This window comes from Pan troglodytes, chromosome 7 (genome assembly GCF_028858775.2).
Source record: "Pan troglodytes isolate AG18354 chromosome 7, NHGRI_mPanTro3-v2.0_pri, whole genome shotgun sequence".
NCBI classification, from domain to species: Eukaryota; Metazoa; Chordata; class Mammalia; order Primates; family Hominidae; genus Pan; species Pan troglodytes.
In genome coordinates, this window is record NC_072405.2 from 137,701,549 (window position 1) to 137,726,149 (window position 24,601).

General features: G+C 41.9%; 1 long non-coding RNA gene across 1 annotated transcript in view; it reads right to left on the reverse strand.

The window, feature by feature from the left end:
* The window catches only part of LOC100615671 (uncharacterized), a 180,845-nt gene that overhangs the window by 117,877 nt on the left and 38,367 nt on the right, over nt 1-24,601 (reverse strand). The window contains exon 5 of the long non-coding RNA XR_002937795.3: nt 1,641-1,775. This is a non-coding gene — a long non-coding RNA (uncharacterized LOC100615671). The remainder of the gene's footprint in view (nt 1-1,640; nt 1,776-24,601) is intronic.

The window sequence follows — 24,601 nt, forward strand, 5'->3', positions numbered from 1 at the left end:
ATAAGAAGGACACTTTGTTGCCTAGGAGGACTGAACTTTTTTGGACCTGGGGCACCTTATCAGCTTCATTTTTAGCTCTAGTATAATCAAAAGGTCAGGATCTCCACTGGACCTTAGAAATTTTTTATTTTTCGATAAGATTTTCTGAATGCCTGCCATGTGTGAAGGGAAATGCCTGGACTTCTATGCATATGTATTTCATTGTCTCCCCACATCTACCCAGCAAGACAGGCACAGTGAGCCTTGCATGTTGTAGAAGAGGAAGCTAAGTCTCAAAGACAGAGAAGGAATTTCTTAAGGTCACACTGTAAGTAAAAGGCAAAGGAGGGATTAGAACCCTGGATCCTCTTTATTACACCAAGCCTGCCTCACAAGGATGCCAATCTCTCATCACTTACTGGGAAAGACCCACTCCTCCCATTCATGATAAGGTAATGCTATCCAATAAAAACCCCAAAGCAGGCATAAAATATGAAGTAGCGAAACTCAGGCAGGCAGAAAGCAGAGTGGTTTAGACATGGCTGCTGTCTGCAGCAGCGAGAAGTTCCTGGCAACATGACCCTGAAAATAACAATGAGTGACTGAAGCTAAGAAGGAAGAATCTTCCAAGGACTCTGAAACTAGATATTTTCTCAAGCCCCACCTATGGACAAACACAAATCATGGAGAAATAAAGATGCCAGTCTCCAGGAAGCACCAGAGTTAAATTCATTCTGGAATTTAACTCCTGGCATTAACAGTTAGCTGGGAGATTAAAACAAACCAACACACAAACACAAAAAAATAATCAGTGGAAAAAAGTTAAAAAAAAAATCAATGGACAGTGGTTTCATAGCAGATGGCAAAGAGGAATATTAAAAGCTGTATTTTATTTGGAACTCATTTTCTTCTGATTTCCTTATCAGGTGTTTTGTATATCGAGGCCCATAATTCCAAGCAGCCTCCATAAGGTAGAGGCTAAGAATTGCAATTTGTAGGTTAAAAAACTGTGCTTGAAATTCCTTGTTTGTCCCTTGTTTGTCATTTCTCTACCCTTCTGTACTTGGCACACACCCTAGGAAGATGAATTGTATAAACTACGTAAATGAGCTCCTTGCCTTCTGGCTCCTAGTTGGGTTTAGTCAATGAGAACTATTAGCAGGAAGATCGGAAGGTAGGAGAATCTGACTTTTTATTACTTTAAATTCCTTCCTGTCAGGCCTTAAATTGGCTGCAATCTTCCTTTGAAAGTTGCAGCTCCCTTCAGAAAGCTTTTTCTTGCAGCTCTAGCATCTCCCCAGACTTCAGTAAATGCTTCCTCCCTGTGCCCTGAGTCCTAGGCTTAGAGTGAAAATGGGTCTCTGCTGCCACTAACCCTGGGATGCTTCACCCTCCCTTGTGAGTTTCCCTTAGTTCTGCCCACATCTTTGTAAATAGTCTCTTCATGGAACTTTCCTCAACTGCCTCTTTTAAATGTTTGAACTGGTTATGTTGGGAGGGGCCCCACTATGGGAGGAACAATGACTAAGACACGGAAAGGTTAAGTAGCTTGTGCAAGGTCATACAAATAGCGCATTAGTTAAAGCAATGCTTGTTTCTATAACAAATAAACCCCCATATCTCAGTGATTTTAAGTAAAGATACATTAATTTTTTACTTACGTCAGTCCAAAATAGGGTTCCTGAGGAGCAAGTGGCTCTTCTTCAAGTGGTGATCCAGAGAAGAAGCTCCTTGCATTTTCTGGCTCTGCCATATTCAACACACCTTTCAAGGTGACCATGTTCATCAGCACAAAGCTGGAGGAGGGAAAGAGTATGGAGGCTTGAACATGGCAGGTTGTGTGTCACGCCCTCCACTCATGTTTCATTGGCTGAAGCTCAATTGCATGGCTGTCCAATTGCAAGACAGTCCCAGAGATGGTGAGCTCAGGAGGATTAAAAAAAGAGTTTGGGAAAGCTCTTGACAATTTCTGCCTCAGAAGTGTGTTTGGAAACACAAACTCAAATCCAAAGCTTTTCACTCAAAACACAAGGCCTCCAGTTCATGGTGTATACAATTATTTAATGTGGGCATAAAGTAATAAGAATCATCCATGTGTGTTCCTGAGGGGAAGAGACAGAACCAGAGAAAATTTTAAAATGTGATAGTGTCAGCCCATGATTCTACCATGGGAATATCTATTCTGAAAAAGTGTAAGATGGGAAACAGGGACTGCTGCTGCCTCCACCTATCACAGTAATCACTTACTTTACTTATATTACCGATAAAGTAATGTATAAGTAACTGCACATAAGTCTAGCATTTAAGGACATTGATTTTTATATCACTTGTTATTTATATAAAAATAACCATATAAATAGTAAATATCACTGTAAAAGGATTACGTGAACAATATGCATTCCATGATGATTTACAGTCCCAGTTAGAAATTCCAAGGTCATTTTGATTATATGCCCTGTTTTCTTTATCCGCTAAATTTAGAACCGACATCTCCACTGTATTCAAACTGTAGCTCTCTCTCTTTCCACTCACACCTCTGTGGATTTTTCTCTACTGCCTGTGAGTTTTATAGTGTTAGTACATACTCTCTGAGAACACAGACACAGTGGGACTTTTTGCATTGCTATGTAAATCGGCAGATTCACTACTCAATAATTATTGACCTCTTGACTTTGCCTTTTTTCCACCTCATAAGCATTTCCAATGATCCAGAAATGTGAAGAAAGAACAAGCCCCAAGAAGGTAAATTTTCCCTGAGTAACCTGGGGAACTCACATAAAAATGGACTGACACAAATGTTATTTCAAGATTTAAAAACAATATATTTGAATCCTACATCAAGAAGTAAAATATCATAAGCTCTCAGCCTGCTGATCGACTCTACAGCACTGTTTCTCATCATTATAATATCCAAATATAAGAATGTGAAGGAAAGAGAATTTCAAGCACCATAAGATTATCATAGATATTACTCCATTGATCTAGTCATTCACTGAATGTGAGACCGTGTGTCCACAGCAGTGAAGAAACTTCTGTTCCTGCCATCAAGGATCTTACCTGGGGTAGACAGATAGTGCACACATCATCAAATTTTTTATAAAAAGGTAATTACTGCTGGCAATAAGTGGGGTAAAGGAAATCAAATTCAGGTGCTATTTTAGAAGGTGCTCTGAGATGAGCAAGTGGCATGCTATTTTAGAGAAGTGGTCAGAAAAGATTCCCCTAAGCCTCAGAGCCCTGACTGATGAGTGATCCAGGTAGAGAGTGGAGGAACAGTATTTCAACCTGTGCAAAGGCCTTGAGATCAGGATGGTTTCAGGAAATTCGAGAACACCATGAGTCCATGTGGCTGCAATGGCAACATTGAACATGAGGTAAAGGGTGGCCAGAGGGGTTTTCATGGCCTGTGGAGTTTGTAGGCCAGGATATCAAGAGTTTGAATTGTGTTTGAAGGGTAACATAAAGCTATGGAGGTAGGTGGGTGAACAGAAGAGAACCATCATCTGTTTTGTTTTGTTACAAGGATCCCCCTATTTGCTACATGCAGAATAGGCTCTTTGTGTGTGTGTGTAATGGTGGGGAGGAGGAGAATTGATAAGAGTAGAAGCAGAGAGATAAATTGAGAGATCAGAAATGACTTGGACCACAAGGGTAGACTTGGAGGTGGTGAAAGTGGTCAGATTAAGGATGCACTTGAAAATGGAGTTGTCAGGACCTGCTGACGGCTATGGCATGGCTGTGAAGGAAAGTGAAGAATCAGGATGCCTCCCAGGTTTTCAACCTTGGCACTAGTGAAAGGATTGGCAACAGCTGAAATGGAAGCAACTGGGAAAGATGTTCTGCCCTAGTGGTGGAAAACACGCCACTGGCTCAGCTGGATACTTCCAAAGGGCTGCTCTGGTAATACCTCTAGTCAACAGATATTTGATGAGTACTTCTGCCCTATCCTCAAGGAGTCCCAGGCTGCAAAGAAAAACTGATGTACAAACAAATGATCATGCTGAGAGAGAAAGCCCACAAGTTACTCTGGGAATAAAGAAAAGGACAATGAAGCCAAATGTGGACTCAGGAATGCTTTTTGGAGGAAATGACACCTAGCTAAGACTTGAAAGATGAATAAAAGCCAAAGATGTTGGGAGAAGCAGTCAGGCAGTGGAAACAGCATTAGCAAAAGCACAGAGAGCTGGAACAGCATGACAACAAACCACACACGTCTCACCAGGGAAGTGGAGGGTGGAAGGGAGCACAGGGATGAAGTTAGAGACGTTTGTAGGTTCCAATCATAGATGGTTTTTATGCTGTTCCTCAGAGATAAGCATCTATCCTATAAGTCTAAAGAGGCAACCATTGAAGAGTTTAAGATAGGAGTGCCAGTGTCAGGAATTAGGATGACAAGCTCAGTTTCTAGGAGGTCCAGATAGTAGCAAATAAGAACATGTCTTTGGCATTCATTGCTTCTACCACATATTTTGCCTTTGATCCCGGTTTTCTTGGGTGAGTTCTTCTATTGTATGTCCATAGTCTCCTGGTGTAGAAGGTATAAAAGCTTATTCTTTAAGTTTAATTTTCTGCATTCTTCCAGTAAAGGTCTAGCATGGAAGAAGAAATCTACAGAGTTCCCTGGTATATTGCCTGGCTAGGATTTAAGCAAGATATTCATGAACCATCTTGAAATATCAGAAATAAAGATTCACTCCCAAACCCACCACCACTATCTGCATACCTGCTGCCATTTAGTATCAACTGATTTTTTAACTTAGAGTCAATAGCAATGACTAAGTGAGAAATCTCAATAGCTATTTAACTATGAAAAGATAGACATCAAGTCAAGCACAAACTTCAAAACTCTCCAAAATACTAATAGCTAACATTGGCTGAGTGTTTACTTATATACCAGGCATTCATCTAAACACATTTCATGCATTAATTAAATGTTTTCAAAACAGCTCTAAGAGATATTTAATTTGACAAATGAAAAAAAACTGAGGCTTAATTTCTTTATCCAGGGTCACACAACCAGAAAGTAGAAAAGCCAAGATTGAACTTCAGGGATCTTGACCCTAATGCCTTTTCTGGGAAAACAGTCCATAGTTTTACTCAATAATTCTTAAATCCTTTTATTTAAGTTCTTAAATAAAACCTTCTCTTCCAGAATATTCTCCAAGTCCCACTAACCAAGTTCAATTCCTACCTCTCCCATGATCTTTCCTGCTTAATACGAGTCATTCCAATCTGATCTCAGATGGCATATGCATTCTATACCAGAAATGTCATTAATTCCACTGCACTTATTCCCATAAAAACAAGAACTTGTCAACAAAATGAAGACAAGTTTGTTTTAAGTATTAATACTTTAAAAGAGTTAAAGGACTCTTTCTTTCTTTTTCACCCTACACATAGAATAAGTACTCCACCAAATGCAACTACCAAGTACCCAGCACACATACACTATACATACACCAAATACACACATATAAGCATACATGTGAGTTTGGCCAAAACACATAATAAAAGAAGAAAATTGCAGCAACTTCTGAACCAAAGAAAATGAGAAAAAAAAATCACGTCATACAACATTAATTGCAGCAAAGTCTGTAGGCTGCAGACTACGTGGGCACAAACAAGATTCAACTTTGTGCATGTAGTTGAATCTTGGCCTTTTATTTGCTATTTGTGTGACACTGAACAGGTTCATCATGCCTTAACTAAGGCATTTGCCAAATTTGCCATTTTTTTCTTGGGGGTTTATCCTGTAAGGCTCTTGAGCAACAGTCACACTCTCAAGAAGATTCATTATGCTCTCATATTTTCATTTTGTGTCTTATAATGCATTGATTCATCTTTTGCTCAATTTGACTTCTAATATTCTACATGGTTTAGAGAATAAAGTATGTGGACCTGTCCAGAGCAGATGACCGTCTGCCTCTAAGCTTGAGGCTCTTAATTCCAGCTCCATTGCCCATTGGTTGTAGTCATAGAACAGGGAAAATTTAATTCAAAACTCTCAATCCACCCTGGAGAAGGAAATTAAAGCCTAGAAGAATAATATGCCTTGACCAAGGTCACAGAGTATGTTAACAATAAAGCCACAACCAGAAGTCAAAGCTTCCTGTACTCAGCCCAATTTCTACTAGTAAATATTTCCTGAATGCATATTAATGTTTCAGGGCCTGTGGATACAGAAATGAATAAAGCACAGTCCCCACACAAAAATATTGCCAATTGTATTGAACCCAACAGATGACCAATTGCAATGCTTCCTAACCTTGTTTGTGTCTGTGTCTGAGACACATGATACTTTCCTAACATGGGCCCTTGGAGAGTTGATTCCCAGCCACTCAGTATTTACAAACTGGAAATTCACTAACCTGTAACCTGTACCAGTTCCCAGTAGAAACTTGCACATTCAGAAATATTTTGAATAATCCTCACATGGAAGATGAGGATGCTTCTGAGGAGGAAAATGCCAAAAGTAAGATAAATCAGACCAATGACTTAAAGCTGCTGGAAAGACATATACATTTAGCAAGATGTCTGGAATGGGGGCTCTAAAGCTGATAGAATAGCTTGTGATGTCAAAGCATTAGATTGATGTCTCTTAGCTTCTCTCAGTCTTTCCCTCATGGGCTCAGGTTGGCATTCCTATCTTTAGGAATCACGATTTCACATAACAGCATTTAAAGGCAAGAAACACAAGGCAATCAAGATGGAGAGAGTGGTGTAGCAGGAGGAGAGAGAGAAGAACAGAGAGAGAGAGAGAGAGAGAGAGAGAGAGAGAGAGAGAGGACTTGCCATGTATCTCTCCTTTTAGGAAGGAAGATAAATCTATCCTAGATAACCAGGAGTTTCCTTAAATCTCACTGGGCAGAGCTGGCTCACATAGCTGCCCTGCTGCAAAGGAGGCAGGCAAGCATGCATCTGGCTCATTCAACCTACATAAGTAGAGTCAAGTAAGGGAAAAACCAACTTCAGCATGACTATTGGTAGGCAAACAAAAATGTCTGCTGCACCCAAACTGTGTAGGTTTGTTGAAGGAATGCATGATCTGCCCTGGGAGTCATAAATAGCTCTACTTGCAGAGCCAGCATCCAGGAGTTTGCAAATCTCTAGTCCTCGGGCCTAAGAAAACTTTCTGAACCAAGCTGGAAGGGGGAAGAAACAGGCCAGGCAGATTTCAAGGACACCTGCCATTCTGGAAGGGGGAAGAAAGAGTCTAGGCAGATTTCAAGGACACCTGCCATTCTTCTACACATCACATTTTGCCAGATTTTGCCCTCCATGCCTGGGTCCCCAATGGCCTGTGATAATGGAATACTACTATTCACTAGGGCATGGAATTCTGCCATTTACTACAGCTCAGAATTTTATCAACTGTTTTTATTGGAATTCTACCCCAAGCAGATCTTCCATTTAGCCATCATCCAGGGCTCAGAATCTTACCATTCCCAGAACCTCAATCCCCACCCCATTTATTTCTGAGAACTTGAGGGTAGCAAGAAGATGTCAAATCCCAACCTAGTGAGTCAATGTAATTGATTCCTAGTGAATAGTCAGTTGCCTTGTAACCTCCCAAGATAGCTGTGATTAGAAAACTGGATTCTCAAAGCTAACTTTGGGTCCACCCATTGCTAAGTCTGTCCCCTCCTCCCCCAGCTCCTCCCTTGGAAATGTCCCAAGACAATGTGCCATGAGATTCATCTTCCTTTCTATGAGCAATAAGTCCTGCAAGGGGCATGTCAGAAGTGCCCTGACAGGAAAGCCTGGTGACCTGCCAGAGGAACCTTTCACTTTTTTCCGCATGCTCTGCTCTGTTTCCCTTTTCCTCCTAAAGGGAAAATCTGAAGGCGTTCAGTTTAGTCACCCAGGGTAAGCCGTTTTGACTTGTCGACAGTAAATATTGCTCTGTCCTAACTCCCTGTGACTGACACACAAGCCTGTTATTTCAACATCACTCTCTGAAACCTCCCTCCAGAAACCTCAAGGCAGTTGTATATGTCATCAATAGGTCTATGGGCCTGGACAAGGCATTCTGATGTAGTGAAAGTCAACGTCCCTGGAGTCATTCAAACTGAGTTGGACTCTCAAGTCTCTTCACTTTCCAGCTCAGGGATATTGGCCACTTATCCAGTGAGCCTCTTGTTCTCCTCTGTAAAATGGAGATAATAGTGCCTACTTTACTGGATTGTTGTAATTAATAAACATCATGCTGGTAAAAGGTTTACACCTACAATGGTGCCTGGAACAGAGCAAGTGATTTTAGAAAGTATACACATAGAGGTGTGTGTATGTGTGTGTGGTGTATGTGTGTATACTCACTCATTCATGCATGTATGCATTCAACAAGTACCTCCTGCCTACTAACTGCCTGGTCTTAATCTAGGTGTTGGATATGTAAATAATAAATAAAATTGTCAAAGTCCCATCTATGTTTTAGAGTGGAAGACGGACAATAAATAAATAGATGTGTATTGTGACAAGTGTCAATAAGAGCTATGAAGGACAACAAAACATAGTAAAGAGATGAGGAAGGCTGGAGAGGCCAAGGCATCCATTTAAATAAGGTCATCAGGGCAAGGCTCTGAGAGGGTGGCATGGAAGGGAGACCTGAAAGAAAGGAGGGAGAAACCCCATGTCTTGGTTCCTCTCCACACACTGCTACCAAACTATTTCTCCTATAGCCTTCCCAAGCTCAGTAAATGATAATTCCACTCTAGGAGTTTTCCAGCTCAAAAACCTCACTGTCAGCCTTGACTCCTTCCTTCACACCCATGCCATGCCAACTGTAGATGCAGCCAGCTCTGTGGATATCTGGGAAGGAGGCTTCCAGGTGGAGAATAGCAAGGTCAAAGGCTGAAGGGAGGAAGCTCCCTGGCCTGCTGTGGACAGTGAGGAGGCCGAGATGCTAGAGAAGGACAGTGAGAGAAGGCCAGAGGATCAGCTGAGGTCACTCACCTGGGACTTTGTGGACCAGATTAAGGAATTTTTAGTTTTCCTCTCAGGAAGAAGGGAAGTCATTGGAGATGTGTGGACAGAGGAGTGTCATGCTCTGAATTGTGTTAGAAAGGAATCACTCTGGCTGCTCTATGGAGAAGAGACTATAAGGCCAAGTGCAGAAGCAAGGGATGCATCAGGAGTCTCCAGTGACAGATCAGCTGCAAAGCCATGGTTGCTTGGTCTAGAGTGGCCATAAGAGAATTGATGATAAGACATTATTTAAGGGTAAATTTTGAGGACAGAGTTGGTTGCCATTGCTGTTGGAATAGGCTTGGATGTGAAAGAAAGGAGTCAAGGCTGACAGTAAGGTTTTTGACCTGAAAAATTCCTAGATTAGAATTATCATTTACTGAATTGGGGAAAGCTATAAGAAAAGTAGTTTTGTGGTGGTGAGATGGGAATGGGGCGGTGGAACCAAGAGTTCATTCATTGAATAAATATGTTACTGAGACTTTTGTGCCAGGCGTCTTGCTTAGCACTGGGAATACACTGATGACTGGACAGAAACAGGCTTTGCTCTCATGAAACGCAAGTAGCACAAAGAGACAACATTTATTGAGTCCTTACTAGGAGACAAGCACCATGCTAAGTACTTTTTATTTAATGAAGCTGACTGTCTGGTAGGAGAGACAGTCTTTAAACAAGTAATTATTCAAATATTTATTTAATTATGAGTGGAAAAGTACAGAGCATATCCCTGTGTATAATTTGGGAAAACTGCTCCCCAGGCTCCTTAGGGAAGGTGATACTGGGCTAGAGTAGAGGAGCAGTATTTTTGAGAATCTGGCCAATATGGAAAGATTTGCTGACATATTCAGATTCGAGACTTTTTTTTTTTTTTTTAGACGGAGTTTTGCTCTTGCCACTCAGGCTGGAGTGCAGTGGCACAATCTCGGCTCACTGCAACCTCCGCCTCCCAGGTTCAAGTGATTTTCCTGCCTCAGCCTCCCATGTAGCTGGGAACACAGGTGCCTGCCCACAGGTCTGGCTAATTTTTTGTATTTTTAGTAGAGATGGGGTTTCATCATGTTGGCCAGCCTGGTCTTGAACTTCTGACATCAGGTGATCCACCCGCCTTGGCCTCCCAAAGTGCAGGGATTACAGGCGTGAGCCACAGCACCCGGCCTGGAGACCACTTATTTTGCAAGCATGTTGCCTCCCCTCTTATCTCTGGGAGTGGGGAGGACATGACCTTCAGTGTGAGTCCATGGATTCAATGATCAGAACCTCCATGACAGAAGTTCCAGAGTGGTCTAGAATCTCTGCCCAGGCCATTTCTTGGCATGGCAGGCTATCCTCTCTGCTCCCTGCCTACCTATCCCACTTGGGCCAATCCAACAGGAAACATCTAGACTGCAGAAGACAACGACTTCTCCCTCTGACCACCACACTTCTACGTGAACCCCATTCCTAGGCTCCAACTTACCTCTCCAACCCCATTTAAATGTGTTCCATTGAGCCTCTGATCATGTCTCATCTTGTATGATTCTGAAATTTATCTGATTGCTTGTTTCCCAGCAATACTGCAAACCCCTTGAAGACAGGGATGGGTGCCTTGTTCTGCTTTTGTATCCCCAACAGGCATCACAATGCAAACTGCTCAGGGCTGATAACATTTGAGTGAGAGACTGTGAGCCAAAGACCTTGACATCATTTAAGAGAGGATGTTTGGAAAGAAAATCATCTTTTCAACACACAGAATTCAGCCTGACTCAGGCTAACCAACATGCCTGTGCAGCTAGGAGATATACCAGAGTGTCAGCTTATTAATTTTCAATGGGGGGAAAGAAGACAAAAGGTTCAGGTTGGTCTGAGTTGGTGAGTTTCCTTCCCTGAAGCCAAGTCACAGGGGAACCAAGTCATGATTGGAAACCATTTTATTTTCTCTCTATGAGAAGCTACTTTTGCAGGAATCAGAAAATAATTGAGCTCCTTATGAGGTAGTCTGTTAGAGGACTCATGGTAGCATAAATTGCCATTTATAACTAATGGGGTTATTTCTCCAACCTGGGTAACCTTATGACATTGTCCATGTATTTCAAGGCATCCAAATCTCTCCTTTGCTGGAAACGTAACATCACCCACTAGAGATTACCAGATTAGCCTCTTTAGGCTGCAAAAGATGCCCAGTAAATGATGAACACACAGACATGGTGTTTTTGCTTCACTAGACATAGCCCAAAGGAACTAATTTATGCTTCCCTTTTCTTTTTGGCATATTTTGGGAGGCAATCCACCACCATGTTGATTTCAGACTTAAGAAGGAGAAATTGAGGGCCTGGGTGTTCTAGAAACAAACTTTATCTATATATAATTAAGTTTCAGACAACTAGCTTCAGAGACTACTGGAAATATCTTAGGATTAGCATCAACAAGAAACTTGAGCATTTAGAAACCATGATGATTTCAGACATGCCCACAAGAAATTAAATGTTTCAACACAAAAGGCAGGTGTTGAGTGTGTAGAACTGTTCAGAGTAAATCATTCTATTCTTTCTGCATAGTCCTCTATAATTGAAAAAGTCCTTTCAGAACAATTTCGTAGGGAAAGAAAACTTGCATTTTGTGCATCAGCTTTTGTACTTAGGCTTTTACATGTGTTAACACTTATGTTCCTTGTGATGGCAGATGAAGAAAATGTAGCTGAATGAAGTTGAGTGGGTTGCTTATTGTCAACAAGTCCTGAGAGACAGAGTCAGTAATTGAAATCAGAGCTGGGGGCTCTTGTCCAAGCTTCTCCCACAACCACATTCTGGGGCACTTCGTGGAGAAATGCCACTCAGCAATCTACATTCAGCTCTGCTGTTGCTGTGGTTTTCAAATTGGCTACACATCAAAAAACACATGAGAATCTTGTCAGCCACAGATTTCTAAGCCTCACCTCAGAGGTTCTGATTCTCTGGGTATGGCATGGGCCCCAGAGGTCTAGATTTTTGCATCAAGTAACTATGAATATTCCAGGTCCCTGCCTTCATACAAAGCACCATGAGGTGATAAGTATTACATATTCTTGTTCCTGGTCCTAGGGTTCATATTTAGCTTAATTCTATAAAATAAAAACTTCGGACATTTAACATACCCTAACTCATTTGATAGGGTTGTCCATGAAATTGAGAGACAGTGGAAAACTCATTGATCTTGCTATTTACCATGAGTCGTAGACCTAGTAACTTAGGCTCTCCGAGTTTCAGTGTCTCCATTATTGAAAGCAGGGCCTATAGTAACTACTCTCTAGAGATATGAAATTCAGATACCATAATATGTGTATTAGCTGTAGTAGTAGCCATTTATCAGAGCAGGAGATGAAGGGCACAGGTTCTATAGCCTGACTGCCTAGAGTCATATCCCAAAGCTTTCAGCTACTAACTGTGTGATCTAAGGGAAGTTACTTAACTGCTCTGTGCCTTAGTGTTATCATCTATAAAATAAGAAATAATAATACTAGTACCAACTCAGAGACTATCAGGAGAAATAAATGAATTAATATGTAAAAGGCTTTGGCTGCATCACAGAGAGTTTGGTAAGTTGTGTATTTTCATTAATTTTGTCAGGCCTCTGAGCCCAAGCCAAGCCATCCCATCCCCTGTGACTTGAATACCCAGATGGCCTGAAGTAACTGAAGAATCACAAAAGAAGTGAATATGCCCTGCCCCACCTTAACTGATGACATTCCACCACAAAAGAAGTGAAAATGGCCAGTCCTTGCCTTAAGTGGTGACATTACCTTGTGAAAATCCTTTTCCTGGCTCATCCTGGCTCAAAAAGCACCCCCACTGAGCACCTTGCGACCCCCTACTCCTGCCCGCCAGAGAACAAGCCCCCTTTGACTGTAATTTTCCTTTACCTACCCAAATCCTATAAAACGGCCCCACCCTTATCTCCCTTCGCTGACTCTCTTTTTGGACTCAGCCCGCCTGCACCCAGGTGAAATAAACAGCCATGTTGCTCATACAGAGCCTGTTTGGTGGTCTCTTCACACGGACGCGCATGAAATTTGGTGCCCTGGCTCGGATCGGAGGACCTCCCTTGGGAGATCAATCCCCCTTCCTCCTGTTCTTTGCTCCGTGAGAAACATCCACCTACGACCTCAGGTCCTCAGACCGACCAGCCCAAGAAACATCTCACCAATTTCAAATCCGGTAAGCGGCCTCTTTTTACTGTCTTCTCCAACCTCCCTCACTATCCCTCAACCTCTTTCTCCTTTCAATCTTGGCGCCACACTTCAATGTCTCCCTTAATTTCAATTCCTTTCATTTTCTGGTAGCGACAAAGGAGACACGTTTTATCCGTGGACCCAAAACTCTGGCGCCGGTCACGGACTGGGAAGGCAGCCTTCCCTTGGTGTTTAATCCTTGCAGGGACGCCTCTCTGATTATACACTCACGTTTCAAGGGTGTCAGACCACGCAGGGACGCCTGCCTTGGTCCTTCACCCTTAGCGGCAAGTCCCGCTTTTCTGGGGAAGGGGCAAGTACCCCAACCCCTTCTCTGCTTTTCTGGGGCAGGGGCAAGTACCCCTCAACCCCTTCTCCTTCACCCTTAGCGGCAAGTCCCACTTTCCTGGGGCAGGGGCAAGAACCCCCCAATCGCTTATTTCCGCACCCCGACCTCTTATCTCTGTGTCCCAATCCCTTATTTCCGTGCCCCAACCTCGTATCTCTGCACCCCAATCCCTTATTTCCGTGCCCCAACCTCTTATATCTCTGTGCCCCAATCCCTTATTTCCACACCCCAACCTCTTATCTCTGTGCCCCACCCCTTTTCCCACTTTTCTGGAAGGTAAGAACCCCCGAACCCCTTCCCTCCATTTCTCTACTCTCTCTTTTCTCTAGGCTTGCTTCCTTCACTATAGGCAACCTTCCACCCTCCATTCCTCCTTCTACTCCCTTGGCCTGTGTTCTCAAAAACTTAAAACCTCTTCAACTCACACCTGACCTAAAACCTAAATGCCTTATTTTCTTCTGCAATGCCGCTTGACCCCAATACAAACTCGACAGTAGTTCCAAATAGCCAGAAAATGGCACTTTGAATTTTTCCATCCTGCAAGATCTAAATAATTCTTGTTGTAAAATAGGCAAACAGTCCGAGGTGCCTGACGTCCAGGCATTCTTTTACACATCAGTCCCTTCCTAGTCTCTGTGCCCAGTGCAACTCATCCCAAATCTTCCTTCTTTCCCTCCCGCCTGTCCCCTCAGTCCCAACCCCAAGCGTCGCTGAGTCTTTCTAATCTTCCTTTTCTACAGACCCATCTGACCTCTCACCTCCTCGCCAGGCCGAGCTAGGTCCCAATTCTTCCTCAGCCTCTGCTCCTCCACCCTATAATCTTTTTATCACCTCCCCTCCTCACACCTGGTCGGGCTTACAGTTTCTTTCCGTGACTAGCCCTCCCTCACCTACCCAGCAATTTACTCTTAAAAAGGTGGCTGGAGCTAAAGGCATAGTCAAGGTTAATGCTCCTTTTTCTTTATCCCAAATCAGATAGCGTTTAGCCTCTTTTTCATCAAATATAAAAATCCAGCCCAGTTCATGACTTGTTTGGCAGCAACCCTCAGATACTTTACAGCCCTAGACCCTAAAAGGTCAAAAGGCCATCTTATTCTCAATATACATTTTATTACCCAATCTGCTCCCCACATTAAATAAAACTCCAAAAATTAAATTCCAGCCCTCAAACCCCATGACAGGATTTAATTAACCTCGCCTTCAAGGTGTACAATAATAGAAAAAAGTTGCAATTCCTTGCCTCCACTGTGAGACAAACCCCAGCCACATCTGCAGCACACAAGAACTTCCAAACGCCTGAACCACAGTGGTCAGGCGTTCCTCCAGAACCTCCTCCCCCAGGAGCTTGCTACACATGCCGGAAATCTCGCCACTGGGCCAAGGAATGCCCGCAGCCTGGGATTCCTCCTAAGCCGTGTCCCATCTGTGTGGGACCCCACTGAAAATCGGACTGTTCAACTCACCTGGCAGCCACTCCCAGAGCCCCTGGAACGCTGGCCCAAGGCTCTCTGACTGACTCCTTCCCAGATCTTCTCGGCTTAGCAGCTGAAGACTGACACTGCCCGATTGCCTCGGAAGCCCCCTAGACCATCACGGACGCCGAGCTTCGGGTAACTCTCACAGTGGAGGGTAAGCCCGTCCCCTTCTTAATCAATATGGAGGCTACCCACTCCACATTACCTTCTTTTCAAGGGCCTGTTTCCCTTGCCTCCATAACTGTTGTGGGTATTGATGGCCAGGCTTCTAAACCTCTTAAAACTCCCCAACTCTGGTGCCAACTTAGACAATACTCTTTTAAGCACTCCTTTTTAGTTATCCCCACCTGCCCAGTTCCCTTATTAGGTTGAGATATTTAACTAAATTATCTGCTTCCCTGACTATTCCTGGACTACAGCTATATCTCATTGCCGCCCTTCTTCCCAATCCAAAGCCTCCTTGCGTCCTCCTCTTGTATCCCCCCACCCTAACCCACAAGTATAAGATACCTCTACTCCCTCCTTGGTGACCCCTTACCATCTCATTAAAACCTAATCACACTTACCCCACTCAACGCCAATATCCCATCCCGCAGCACGCTTTAAAAAGATTAAAGCCTGTTATCACTCACCTGCTACAGCATGGCCTTTTAAAACCTATAAACTCTCCTTACAATTCCCCCATTTTACCTGTCCTAAAACCAGACAAGCCTTACAAGTTAGTTCAGGATCTGCGCCTTATCAACCAAATTGTTTTGCCTATCCCCCCTGTGGTGCCCAATCCGTACCCTCTTTTGTCCTCAATACCTTCCTCCACAACTCACTATTCCATACTTGATCTTAAAGATGCTTTTTTCACTATTCCCCTGCACCCCTCGTCCCAGCCTCTCTTTGCTTTCACTTAGACTGACGCTGAGACCCATTAGGCTCAGCAAATTACCTAGGCTGTACTGCTGCAAGACTTCATAGACAGCCCCCATTACTTCAGTCAAGCCCAAATTTTATCCTCATCTGTTACCTATCTCGGCATAATTCTCATAAAAACACATGTGCTCTCCCTGCCAATCGTGTCCGACTGATCTCTCAAACCCAAGCACCTTCTACAAAACAACAACTCCTTTCCTTCCTAGGCATGGTTAACGTGGTCAGAATTCTTACACAACAACCAGGACCACACCGTGTAGCCTTTCTGTCCAAACAACTTGACCTTACTGTTTTAGCCTAGCCCTCATATCTGCATGCAGTGGCTGCCACTGCTTTAATACTTTTAGAGGCCCTCAAAATCACAAACTATGCTCAACTCACTCTCTACAGTTCTCATAACTTCCAAAATCTATTTTCTTCCTCATACCTGACGCATATACTTTCTGCTTCCCAGCTCCTTCAGCTGTACTCACTCTTTGTTGAGTCTCCCACAATTACCGTTGTTCCTGGCCCAGACTTCAGTCCGGCCTCCCACATTATTCCCTGATACCACACCTGACCCCCATGACAGTATCTCTCTGATCCACCTGACATTCATCCCATTTCCCCAAATTTCCTTCTTTCCTGTTCCTCACCCTGATCACGCTTGATTTATTGATGGCGGTTCCACCAGGCCTAATCGCCACACACCAGCAAAGGCAGGTTATACTATAGTACAAGCCAGTAGCCTGCCTCTTAGAACCTCTCGTTTCCTTTCCATCGTGGAAATCTATCCTCAAGGAAATAACTTCTCAGTGTTCCATCTGCTATTCTACTACTCCTCAGGGATTATTCAGGCCCCCTCCCTTCCCTACACATCAAGCTCGAGGATTTGCCCCACCCAGGACTGGCAAATTAGCTTTACTCAACATGCCCTGAGTCAGATAACTAAAATACCTCTTAGTCTAGGTAGATACTTTCACTGGATAGGTAGAGTCCTTTCCTACAGGGTCTGAGAAGGCCACCGCAGTCATTTCTTCCGTTCTGTCAGACATAATTCCTCGGTTAAGCCTTCCCACCTCAATACAGTGTGATAACAGATGAGCCTTTATTAGTCAAATCAGCCAAGCAGTTTTTCAGGCTCTTAGTATTCAGTGAAACCTTTATATCTCTTACGGTCCTCCGTCTTCAAGAAAAGTAGAATGGACTAAAGGTCTTTTAAAAACACACCTCACCAAGCTCAGCCACCAAAAAGGACTGGACAATACTTTTACCACTTTCCCTTCTCAGAATTCAGGCCTGTCCTCGGAATGCTACAGGGTACAGCCCACTTAAGCTCCTGTATAGACGCTCCTTTTTATTAGGCCCCAGTATCATTCCAGACACCAGACCAACTTAGACTGTGCCCCCCAAAAAACTTGTCATCCCTACTATCTTCTGTCTAGTCATACTCCTATTCACTGTTCTCAACTACTCATACATGCCCTGCTCTTGTTTACACTGCCGGTTTACACTGTTTTTCCAAGCCATCACAGCTGATATCTCCTGGTGCTATCCCCAAACTGCCACTCTTAACTCTTGAAGTAAATAAATAATCTTTGCTGGCAGGACTATGCTGAATCTCCTTAGGCACTCTCTAATCGGATATCCTGAGTTGTCCCAATTCTTAGACCTTTTATACCTGTTTTTCTCCTTCTGTTATTCCATTTAGTTTCTCAATTCATCCAAAACCATATTCAGGCCATCACCAATCATTCTATACGACAAACGTTTCCTCTAACATCCCCACAATATCACCCCTTACCACAAGACCTCCCTTCAGCTTAATCTCTCCCACTCTAGGTTCCCACACTGCCCCAATCCTGCTTGAAGCAGCCCTGAGAAACATCGCCCATTCTCTCTCCATATCGCCCCCCAAAAATTTTAGCTACCCCAACACTTCAACACCATTTTGTTTTATTTTTCTTATTAATATAAGAAGGCAGGAATGTCAGGCCTCCGAGCCCAAGCCAAGCCATCCCATCCCCTGTGACTTGCACATATACGCCCAGATGGCCTGAAGTAACTGAAGAATCACAAAAGAAGTGAATATGCCCTGCCCCACCTTAACTGATGACATTCCACCACAAAAGAAGTGAAAATGGCCGGTCCTTGCCTTAAGTGATGACATTACCTTGTGAAAGTCCTTTTCCTGGCTCATCCTGGCTCAAAAACCACCCCCACTGAGCACCTTGTGACCTCCACTCCTGCCCGCCAGAGAACAAACCCCCTTTGACTGTAATTTTCTTTACCTACCCAAATCCTATAAAATGGCCCCAACCTTATCTCCCTTTGCTGACTCTCTTTTCAGACTCAGCCCGCCTGCACCCAGGTGAAATAAACAGCCATGTTGCTCACACAAAGCCTGTTTGGTGGTCTCTTCACACAGACACGTGTGAAAAATTTCAAATAATATTTTATTTTTGCCTTAATTTTGATGTTTGCCCAGGAGTTATTCAGGAGTAAATTGTTTAATTTTAAAGTATTTGTATAGTTTTAAGAGCTCTTCCTGATATTGATTACTATTATTATTGCACTGTGATCCCAGAGTGTGCTTGGTATTATTTCAATTTTTTAATTTATTGAGACTTGCTTTATGATCAAGCATGTAATGGACCTTAGAATACATTTTTTTTTGTGCAGATGAGAAGAATGAATATTCTGTCATTGTTGGGTGAAGTGCTGTGTAGATGTCTATGAGGTCCAATTGGTCAAGTGTTGGGTTTAAATCTAGAGTCTCTTTGTTGGTTTTCTGCCTTGATAATCTGTCTAATACCGTCAGTGGGATGTTGAAGTCTTTTACTATTACTGTTTTCATCCAAAGCAGTGATAAGAGAAAGTTTATAACCCTGAATGCCTTCATCAAAAAGTTAGAAACATCTCAAATTAAAAATCTAACTTTGCACCTAGAGGAATTAGAAAAAAAAAGAACAAACTAATCCCAAAGAAAATAAATCATTAAAATGAAATAGAAGAAAATAATTAAATTAGAGAACTTAAGGAAGTTGAGATGCAAAAATCAATACAAAAAATCAATGAAAGCAAGAGTTTATTCTTTGAAAAATAGACTGCTAGCTAAATTAACAAAAAAAATGAAAGAGAAGATCCTAACGAGCACAATCAGAAACAACAAATGATATTACAGCTGATCCCACAGATATGCAAAAGATCCTCAGAGACTTATGAATTTATGAACAACTCTATGCACACAAATTAGAAAATCTAGAAGAAACAGATAAATTCCTGGAAGCACACAATCTCCCAAGATTGAATCCGGAAGAGATTAAAACCCTGAATAGACTAATATCAACTTCTGAAATTGAATCAGTAATAAAGATCCTAACAACAACAACAACAAAAAAGCTCTGGACCAGATAGATTCACAGCTGAATTCTACCAGGCATACAAAGAACTGATACTGATTCTACTGAAACTATTCCAGAAAATTGAGGAGGAGGGACTATTACCTAACTCATTCTGTGAAGCCAGCATCAGCCTGATACAAAAATCTGGCAAAGACACAACGAAAAAAGAAAACTCCAGGCCAATATTCCTCATGAACATAGATGCAAAAATCCTCAACAAAATATTAGCTAACCAAATCCAGCAACACATCATAAAGTTAATACACCATAATCAAGCAGTCTTTATTCCTGGGATGCAAGGTTCGTTCAACATACACAAACCAATAAATGTGATTCACCACATAAATAGAATTAAAAAGCAAAAAATATATGACCATCTCAATTGACACAGAAAAAGCCTTCAATAAAATTTAACATATTTTATGATGAAAACCCTCAACAGACTAGGCATCAAAAAATATACCTCAAAATAATAAGAGCCATCTATGACAAATCAGCAAACAGTATCATATTAAATGGGCAAAAGGAGGAAGGAATCCCCTTGAGAACAGAAACAAGACAAGAATGTCCACTCTAACCACTCCTATTCAACATAGTACTGGAAGTCCTATCCAGAGCAATCAGGCAGGAGAAAGAAATAAAAGACATTCAAATAAGAAAAAACAATTAAACTCTCTCTTTTTACTGATGATGTGATTCTATACCTAGAAAATTCTAAACACTCTACCAAAAGGCTCCTAGAATTAATAAACAATTTTAATGATGTTTCAGGTTACAAAATCAATGTACAAAAATCAGTAGCATTTCTATACACCAACAATGTCCAGACTGAGAATAAAATCAAAAACACAATCCCACTTATCATAGCCACAAAAAGGATGAAATACCTGAAAATCCAGCTAACAAAGGGAGTAAAAGATCTCCACAAGGAGAACTGCAAAATGCTGCTCAAAGAAATCAGAGATGACACAAATAAATGGAAAACCATTCCATGATCATGAATTGGAAGAATCAATATTGTAAAAATGGCCATACTGCCCAAAGCAATTTACAGATTCAGTGCTATTCCCATCAAATACCAACATCATTCTTCACAGAGCTAGAAAAAACTATTCTAAAATCTGGTTTCTATATAAAACCAAAAAAGACCCTAGCCAAGGCAATCCTAAGCAAAAAGAACAAAGCCAGAGGCACCACATTACCCAACATTTAAACTATACTACAGGGCTATAGTAACCCAAAGAGCATGCTACTGGTACAAAAATAAACACATAGACCAATGGAACAGAACAGAGAGCCCAGATATAAGGCTGCACACCTACAACTATCTTATCTTTGACAAAGCTGACAAAAACAAGCAATTCAGAAAGGACTGACTCTTTAGTAAATGGTGCTGGGATAACTAGCTAGCCATATGCAGAAGATTGAAGCTGGAACCTCACCTTTTACCATATACAAAACGGATCAAAGATTTAAATGTAAAACCTCAAACTATAGAAATTCTAGAAGACAACTTGGAAAATACTCCTCTTGACATCAGCCTTGGCAAAGAATTTTTGACTAAGTTCCCAAAATCAATTGCAACAAAAACAAAAATAGACAAGTGGGACCTAATTAAACTAAAGAGTTTCTGTACAGCAAAAGAAACTATTAATAGAGTAAATACATAACCTACAGGGTAGGAGAAGATATTCAGAAACTATGCATCCAACAAAGGACTAATATCCAGAATCTATAGGAAACTTAAACAAATCAACAAGCAAAAAACAACCCCATTAAAACATAGGCAAAGGACATGAATAGACAGTTCTCAAAAGAAGACATACAAGCAGCCAACAAACATGAAAAAAATTCTCAACATCATTAATTGAAGAAATGCAAATCAAAACCACAATAAAATACCGTCTCTCACCAGTCAGAATGGCTATTACTAAAAAGTCAAAAAATAACAGGTGCTGGTGAGGCTGTGGAGAAAAGTGAATGGTTATACACTTTTGGTGGGAATGTAGATTAGTCCAGCCACTGTGGAAGGCAGTCTGGAGATTTCCCAAAGAACTTGAAACAGAGCTGCCATTTGATCCAGCAATTGCATTACTGCGTATACACCCAAAGAAAAATAAATTATTCTACCAAGAAGACGCATGCACTTTTATGTTTGTCCCTGTGCTAATCACAATAGCAAAGACGTGGAATCCACCCAGGTGGCCATCAATGGTAGAGTGGATGAAGAAAATGTGGTCCATACACACACAATGGAATACTATGCTGTCATAAAAAAAGAATGAAATCATGTCCTTTGCAGCAACATGGATGCAGTTGGAGGCCATAAACCTAAGCAAATTAACGTAGGAACAGAAAACCAAATATCACATGTTCTCACTTATAGTGGGAGGTAAATATTGAGCATACATAGACATAAATATGGGAATAATAGATAGTGTAGACACTAGAAGGGGTAGGGAAGGAGGGAGCATGGGTTGAAAAACTACCTTGTGGTTACCATGCTCACTACCTGGGTGATGGAATCTGTACCCCAAACCTCAGCATCATGCAATATTCCCATGTAACAAACCTGCACACGTATCCTCTGTATCTAAAATAAAAGTTGAAATTAAAAATAAATGTTAACTAATATTTATTGAAGGCACACCGTTTTATTTATTGAGAATATACTAGTATTTATTAAGGGCCCTGTGTCAGGCTATATATATATATATATATATATATTTTTTTTTTTTTTTTCCCCCAACGCCTCTGAGTCAGGTAATATTAGTTTCCTCATTTTACAGATGACAAAAATAAGTCATAGTACCTTGCCCCAGGTCTGACAGCTAGCAAACGGGAGAGCTGGATTCTGAACACAGGCAGGCTCCAGAACTTAAAACTACTATGCAATATTGCATAGTAGTTGCAGAACTTAAATAATAGTACTATTGCATAGTGTTATGCAATAATTCATAGTATAATGCAGAACTGAAAAATGCTGTCACAATATCACTATGTTGTGCTAGTCATTGCACATTCTCATCTCTTCTTCTGGCTGTAAGCTTCTGAATAGGTGGGAATGAGTTGCATTGCATCTCCTGTCTTTGGTACAGTGTCCTGTTCATGATAGAAAATATGCTTAAAAGAACTAGAAAGACAGGGAGGAATGGGATGACACCTGCATTTTGGCAGATGTTTTAAAAATTCTGGAAACCGAAGGAGCAGTTGGCCAGTCACAGGCTGTGTGTGCACATGTGCTTGACCACTCTCTCTATTCCCCTCCAGTCAGAGCTTAAACATCTTTTCATGGAGCTCTGCTGTGGAAAGCCTAGAAATACATTCTACTCTCTCTAAAAGCAACAACTAAAAATACACAAATTAGCAAGGTATGGTTGCGGGCACCTATAATCTCAGCTACTCGGTAGGCTGAGCCAGGAGAATTGCTGGAACCTGGGAGGTGGAAGTTGCAGTGAGCCGAGATCATGCCATTGCACTCCACCCTGGGCGACAACAGCGAGACTCCATCTCCAAAAATAAAACAAAAATTGAGAACATAATCCACAGGAATGAATCTCCAGTGTAAGAATGGTGACACTAATATATCCAGGAGAGGGATCTTAGACTCAGGACAGGTTATATGCAAAAGACAGTTTACAGCCTTAAAGGTTATAGAATACAGCCTGCTACTGAGAAAGCAAAGGCTAGAGACATCCCAAGATGACACAGTGGACGACCAAATGCTCACCACTGTTTTCTGGGGCTCTAACTCCAGGCTGTTGATTCTCAGGAAAGGTTGTTTTTCATACTGCCCTTTCAAATTATAGCACCTTTGCTGCCTCCATCTAAAACTGGCCCTTCCAACATCTCATCAACTTTTACATTCTGATGTCCCTATTTCAGAGAGATTTCTCTGAAACAGAGCCAGCCCTTCCAGTAAGCATATATAACAGAATGGTGATTTCAGAGAGTGGAGCCTGGTGGAAACAAAACCCAGACATGTAAAATTTGACACCTTAACCGACATAAGTGCCCACATTCCCTGCGTTTTCCCACTCTCTGCCTCACCCCACCTTCAACATGCCCATAATTTTATTCTGAGGAAAACCACAACCAGCACTTACCACCAGAGTCCAAATTCCCTGGCAGCAGCCTTGCTTTTAAAAGGGAGACATGAAAAAAATTGTCAAGACCTATGGGGCTTTCTAACACATTAAAAAGGCCCTCAAAAACTGTGTTACACCAAGTATAATATTATCTTTTTCTTTAAGAGATTTCTTAATTGGTTCCATGCAAAAGGTTTGTAGGTAATGGGTTTTAAATAAATAATAATGTTCCACCACCCTGACTGGCCAAGAAAGTAAATGCCTTTTTCCCTGACTTGGGTAAGCACTGGGATGGAAAAAAGGCCTGTGTGAAAATTTTGGCCGCACCGTAAAAAGGCAAGACCTCAATCTGGGGACTCAGATGCAATCAACCATGGTTTAGTTTCAGTAATTTGGTTGCAACAATTATTTGGCAAGCATAGTGCTAGGTATTGGTGGGACGGAGATGACAGACTGTATAACTGAATGCTCAGAATAATTAAGTTAAATTTATTTATTTTATTTTATTTATTTTTTATTTTTATGTTTTTGAGATGGAGTCTTGCTCTGTCACCCAGGCTGTAGTGCAGTGGCTCAATCTCAGCTCTCTGCAAGCTCCGCCTCCCTGGTTCAAGCCATTCTCCTACTTCAGCCTCCCAAGTAGCTGGGACTACAGGCACCCGCCACCACACCCGGCTAATTTTTTGTATTTTTAGTAGAGACGGGGTTTCGCCGTGTTAACCAGGATGGTCTCGATCTCCTGACCTCATGATCCGCCCACCTTGGCCTCCCAAAGTGCTGGGATTACAGGTGTGAGCCACCGTGTCTGGCCATTAAGTTAAATTTATTAATAATTAACAAGTATGTTAATTAATATTGAATAAAGGAAGTTTATTTGGGCTTCAGTCTTTCTGGGCTCCTCACAGTTACAAAAATACAGCATACCCTTCTGGTTCTCAAGGAGTTTCCAATGCAGATCTCTGATCTGGAGTGCCTCTCTTCCTTTTTGCCCCGAAGGTAGTCAGTGAGGCTCTTCAGAAATTTTCTGATTCTCTTCCTTCCAGATACCTCCTTATGCTTTTGAACTCAATTGTTGCCATGGGCTTGATTTGGCCAGTGAAATGTAAGTGAAAGCAATGTTTGTCTCTTCAGGTAGAAGCTGAGAGCCCGTGCTTACTTTTGTTTCATTCTCTCTCTTCCTCTTGTCACTTTCCAAATGGTAGCGGCCCTATCAGCCTGGGTCCTGGCATGAAGAAACACAAAGTAACACTCTCCCA